We start from the raw sequence: 6,461 nt of genomic DNA, 5'->3' as shown, positions 1-6,461 counted from the left end.
ACTAGGCTTAATCTGGATGTAGGTTAATTGCCATACGGTGAATGATGCACGTGCTGAGGGTATATGACCTGATACTCCTTGGCCCACTTCTCATGACTTTTTTAAATCCAAATTTCAGCCAAACAAATAAATCAGACAATTTTGATGTATTGCATAACAAATCTGTGTAGGCTTTATTGACAGAATAGAATTGGTACTCAGTAGAAATGGAGCTGAGAGTGAGAAGACGATTTGAGCATTGTGTAAAAGTCATACTGAGGCGAGTGAGTTTCAGTGAGTAGTGCTGCAACTTCATCACCCACCACTGAAACATCAGTCTGTTGTAGTTGTCAAAAATATGCTTAGTCCTTGCAGACTATGGCACTATTTCTACTACTACTAATTGTTTAATCATGTGTCTATCACTGAATAGTCCAGATCGGCTAATATTCTTGAAATACATATAATGTCATCTAAGTCTTTAACTTGGGAAATTGATAATCATTTTATCACATTAATACATTAAAGCTGTCCCTCTTTGCTAGTTTCCACATTATCCTAATTGAGTGCAAATTGGTTAAGAGGGTGCAACATGGCAATCAAGCTCCTTAGTTTTATCAGATGACGATTTAAGTCTGGGAGATCCTATTAGTCAGAAAGCTGCTAATGTTTAAAGGCGCTGTGTCAGCTTACTATAGGGGTGGGGGATGGGTGACAGCAGATGACAACAAAATCATGGAAAAGGGAGGGTAGCTGTGTCTTTTTATTATTGTAGTGGGTTAACATTAATATGTTACATGCATGTTTGCTATTTATACAATTTTAACATTTCAAACTGTTACTGGTGTTTGTTTTAAACATTTTTGGATCTGTTTTGCTATAAGCAAAATTACATATATCTTACTCAACAATTAATTATGATTTTATTACTAGATGGTATGTAAAAAGTTAATTTATTAGTTAGATTACTTTAGTTATAAGTATTTAAACATAAATCTGGAAATGAAGTGTGCGGTGGCATTGGTTTTGAATTTGACACAGTCATGGCAGCTTGCACTTCTTTTCCACTCATCCAGATTAGGGGTTTCTCTGAATTGTTTAATCTTACTTTGCCTTTCAAGTCAGTACAACTGTTAGTTTACAAACCAATTTAACAAATACAGTGCATGATGAATACATTTAATTTGGATCTAAGTTTCTCCATGCATGTTCTGTAGGGCTTTGTTTGTTTGTTTACAAAGAATCACTGGCTTCCTCTTCTTCCTCTTCCACTGTTTTGGTCAGGTCTTCAGGCAGCTCGATATAATCTCCAGTCATCTTAACTCTGGCTGTGTCCATTGCACTCTGTAATGTAAAAACAATTATTAATACAATAATTCTAAATAATAATGCAATCATAATTTAGTGCACATTGTGTGTACATCTGTAATCTTACAAGACCCATTAAACCGTGGGAGATACAGCTTTGACAAAAATGACATGTTCTTTCCTCTGAGCTCAAATTCTGATCAGGTTTACTTTTATTGAGTTTTAAAAATGCAACAGAATATTTTTTCCTAAAAATATCAAAATTATTATTTCAGAACCATGGATACAGGCGAACAACAAATTGATTGTACTAAGAATAAAATAAAACTCTGACACTCTGAAGTACTAACAACTGTGTCCTAACAGAATGATAATGTATAGTAAAGTAAACATAAGCAGACAGCTTTAGCTTTCCTCAACAGGGCTTTATTATTATGTCAGTTATTATATAGAGTTCAGAATTGTCACAGCCATGTTACAATAATAAAAAACACTCGAAGGAGAATCATTTTACATTAATACAGTGTCACAGTTTAATACTAAAAACATAATGCCTTCTTTAAATCCAAGGTGTGTAGCATTTTTATTTCAGATTTCACAAACATCACCTCTTTGTGTCCTCAGATATAAGATAAACATGGTGAAATCAAATATTGCTCTTATTATAAGCGTAATGTCAGTCTATTCTTAATCACAAAAACATTGGACATGTTACCCGAGTTGTTGATGGTTTCAACTGGGATTTTAGTTCATAAGACAATTAGCTGATCAGAAGGCAGAGTAAGCCTCACAAATCTCTCTTGCTGAAATCCAGTTGATTTGAACATAAAAGACTCTGATCAAATTTTCAATACCTAAACTCTAGCACAGCAGGAAATCCTTAATCGGAATTCTGGAGGTTTTGAGTTTTCATATGAGGCCTGTCCTTATACTGAAAAAGAGAAAAACTTGTAAAACTTGAAAAACATGTATCCTTTAAGCACTGGCAACCCAGGTTTAGTTCTGATTGTGCTACCTTTTTTAAACCAGTGTAAACTACGTATGCTTTTAAAACCTTTTGTCATACTATTAGTTCACTTACATTACACTATAATATTAATATTGTTACTAATCACTAATCAAATTTATGTGACTGGCCTCTCTAGTTTAGGATGTCTCTCCTGTCTGCATGTTTAGTGTGTTGTTCACATTGTTACGGCTCCAGGCCTTAGGCAAGGCAAGGCAAGGCAAGGCAAGTTTATTTGTATAGCACAATTCGTACACAAAGTAATTCAAAGTGCTTAACAGAATAAGAAATACATTAAAATCATAATAAAAACAAATCAAAACATAAATAATCATGAAGATTAAAATTAAAAAAGAGAGACATAAATTGGAGAGAGGAGTGCGGAATGAAAACCTTTCAGTTATATGCACAGTTAAACAGAAATGTTTTGAGTCTGGATTTAAACAGCGTCACAGAAGATTGTGATTTGTTTTGTGCGTGTTCTAAATTATTCAGCTGACACACCTCGATTCCTGCTGTGGGAGCCCTAGATTGTGATTGGTGGGGCATGTCGACACCCATCTCACCTGCAGTCACCTCCCCTTTTTTGATTAGATTGCCAGCACCTGTTCCGGGCTGCTGGCCTTGGTGGCCATTATGCCATTTAGTGTTTGTTTGTGTGTTTACTTTAGTTCTGTTTTGTGCATTTTTTGATTTGGTCACTCGATTCTGTTTGTGGGTTTATGTGGTTTAATTTGGGGAACTTGTGTTTAGTTTCGTGTGTGTCCCTTAATTTTACCACTCGTTATTGTGTAAGCCTGCGTGACCCCTTTTGTGGCACAAAACCCGTTGTCTGTAGTTTTGTTTCTTAGTTAGGTTGTTTTCTGTATATTTTAGTCTTTTGTTAATTTGCCTTTACATTCCTGTTAATTAAACATTATTTAATTTATTCCATTTTACATCTTGGTTTTATTTTTGTTACTTCCCTCACCCCAAACGAGCTGGGTCGTAACAACATATGTTTAGTAGTCACTCCCCTGTCCTCGTTTAGAAAGATTAACCCTGTCTTGACAGAAGTACACAAGCTCATTCTACAGACGTGCCTTTTGTCCAGTCCATACTGACTGTACTGAACAATATTAAACATACTGTATATTCATGTATAGTAAACAAAGTCTTTTATTTTATTATTATTTATTTATTTTTTGTCTTTGTGCTACTTATTTAAAATGTATTATTACTTTTTTTTTTCTCTTTGTTACTATATTATACTGTGATGAGTGAGCTATTGTGTCCAAATAATTTCCCTCATGGATCACTAAAGTTTGTCTAAGTCTAATTTTGTAAAGCACAAATTATGCTGTCAATTCTTTTATATTTATATTTTACTATGCACTGTAAATAATACTGAAATCCTGTTGCCAAACACAGACTCTTCCAAACTTGAAATGCCTAAAATGTCCACATACAGTACAGATATTACTAAAACATTTTGTCTTTTTCAGAGTCTCAGATCATTTCCTCATTGTTTCATTATATTCTAAACTGCTTACTCCAAACTGCCATGTGATTAAATCATTATTGTTTTAAGGTGGTCTGGGTTTAAATATGTTTAACACTGAGTGTTTAAAACAAAGCCTGAGCAGTTATTACTCACAGAGTCTAATCTTCTCTGCTAATTTGAGCCACAGGGAACTGAACCCTCACCCAGGCCTACCCTTTAAACCTCTAGCCGACATCGTAGGCTCATGAGCGTAACACGTAATCACAGGCTCTAGAGCGCTTCGAAGGATCAGGTAAAAGCTAATGCTAAGGCAAACATTTTCATATATAGATAATTCAGATGCTCTTTTTGGAACAGTTTTTCAACTACACACTTTTTGGACAGAGCAACTTTCATTTGGGGATTTTAGGGCTTAGAAAAAATAACATATGATCCAATGTTTTGTAATGTATGAGATCAGTGTGAAATAAGATAAATTAAACTGTCATTTTTACTGTGTAGTTGTATATCCATGGCTTTCTGATGGGTGATTAAAATGGGAATTGTTGCTGACAATTAATAGTTTAAGACTAAAGAATTTTGAATAGTAAAAACCCATAGTTTGTCAATCTTTTTGCAAATTTTATGTCAGTTATATTTTAGTTACTAGGGATGTAACAATAATCAAAATATCGTGATATTGTATCATCAAAGTTCTCACAATAATATCGTGGACCATCATAATATATCAAATTGCAAGTCTCTTTGCTTAAATTAAAAGTTATGGTGCAGCAGTAGCTAAAAAAGACAGAGGGAACTACATAGACCATGGTCCTTTGCTCCATTTCAGTGCAGACTACAAGAAGAAACAGTTCTAAGCACTTTTAAGTCAGTTCTTTGGATTAAGTCTTGTCAAGGCATTTTAAGATGAAAAAGTAGCAGATTAACAGTTTGTTAGACTCCACAAAATATCACAATAAATACTGTACCGTGAGATGTGTATTCAGAAAATATTGCATAAATATCAGAGATATTGATCAGAGATTTGGATATTGTTACATCCCTAATCGTGGGCCTCCCCACCATATCGTGAGCTTTCCTACAATATCGCAATAAATATCGTACCGTGAGGTTCATACCGTGACGATATCGTATCGTGAGACTTAAATATTGTTACACTCCTAACAGTTACTCTATATGCTATATCATCTCAGTCCCCATTTCAGAAGTATATTTACATAACTGAGAAATATTTGCATTATATTTACATTCATAATAATGCACTTTATTGCAGCTCTACTGAAACATAAGACATAACAGACGTACTTACTCTTCTTGTGCTCTTTGAACTCCTTTAGGTTCAGCAGTGTATCTCCCGGCTCATCCTGTCCCACCATGGTCCCCTCCACCTCCTCCAGTAAAACAGCTTTACTTTGTCCCCACGTCCTTACTCATAAGGAAAGCCATAACTTCACTCAGATCATAAAGAGCAAAGTCAGGGGGAAAGTGTCTTCTGAAAGGTGAATGGGAAGAGCTAGTCACCTACTGTACATCCTTACCAAAATGAAACCTTGGCTTCTGTATGTGCAAATGATTAAACTGTATCAATAACAATCAGTGATGTAAAACCGCTAAAGAGCTTACCTCATAATTGGCAGCTTGCACACAATGTATCTGTCTCGCTCATTAGGTGCAACAGGATTGGTCTGAGCTAATGCTGATACTGTTTACTGTCTGTAGATCAGCTCTATTAGCTGGTTATGCTCTATACTCTAATAAAAGGGTCTCCAGTGCCAGTGAGCTACCTTTAAAAAAGAAAATGCCAAAGAGCTACTAATTTTAGAAAGAAATTGAGCATAGGAAAGCCTTAGATGGGGAACAGTTAGATACCTATAAAACTTAAATCTTTATCCAATTAATTAGTACACAAAGTTAGGCACCAAAATGATAAATTTACAATGGAAGTTCATCAAATTTGAGTCATTCAGCACAATATCTATCATTCAAAAATCCTTTGGCGAGCTGTTTGGAAGGGGGTGGAGAGCTAACAAATGTGAGCTTCTATCTGTAATTGTCATGAGGATTGCTACTTGCTTGAATTCCGTTTTTTAACAAATGTCCACACACACACACTACACTACACACACACACACACACACACCTACAGACAAACACACGTGATTCATCAGGGGTGTCAAGCTCAAATTCTCACAGGGCCAAAATTTAAGACTGGGACTATGTTGTGGGCCAAACTAAATATTTATTGAAAAATTTCAACAATATCTGTATGTTTTCTCCTCTTTCGAAATATATAATATTAAACCTTTTGTTATTAAAATAAATGTTTAATAATAGTTTTGCTTAAACATTGAATCTAGAACAAGCATAATGTAAAATAATAACTAAATTTTAAACAAATAATGTCTCTATAGCCTATATGTATACAGCGGGCCAGCTCTAATACATTTTTGACATGATGTCACGGGCCAAATATAATTATATCGTGGGTCAAATTTGGCCCCCGGGTCTGAGTTTGACATGTCTGATTATAGAATGTTGAGTTGAGTAACATGAGAGAATGTTATGGTAATAACTTATAGGGTATTGTATGACTGGTTTAGTGGATTTTTGAGAATAATCTGTTTCATTCAGTGTTTAAAGGGGCTTTTCGCTTACCTTTGTGTCCTGACACCTACGGGTCAGAGG

The sequence above is a fragment of the Boleophthalmus pectinirostris genome, unplaced genomic scaffold (genome assembly GCF_026225935.1).
Source record: "Boleophthalmus pectinirostris isolate CB_2022bp ecotype Guang Dong unplaced genomic scaffold, ASM2622593v1 HiC_scaffold_16, whole genome shotgun sequence".
Classification (NCBI taxonomy): Eukaryota; Metazoa; Chordata; class Actinopteri; order Gobiiformes; family Gobiidae; genus Boleophthalmus; species Boleophthalmus pectinirostris.
Note: the sequence above shows the minus strand (reverse complement) of the source record.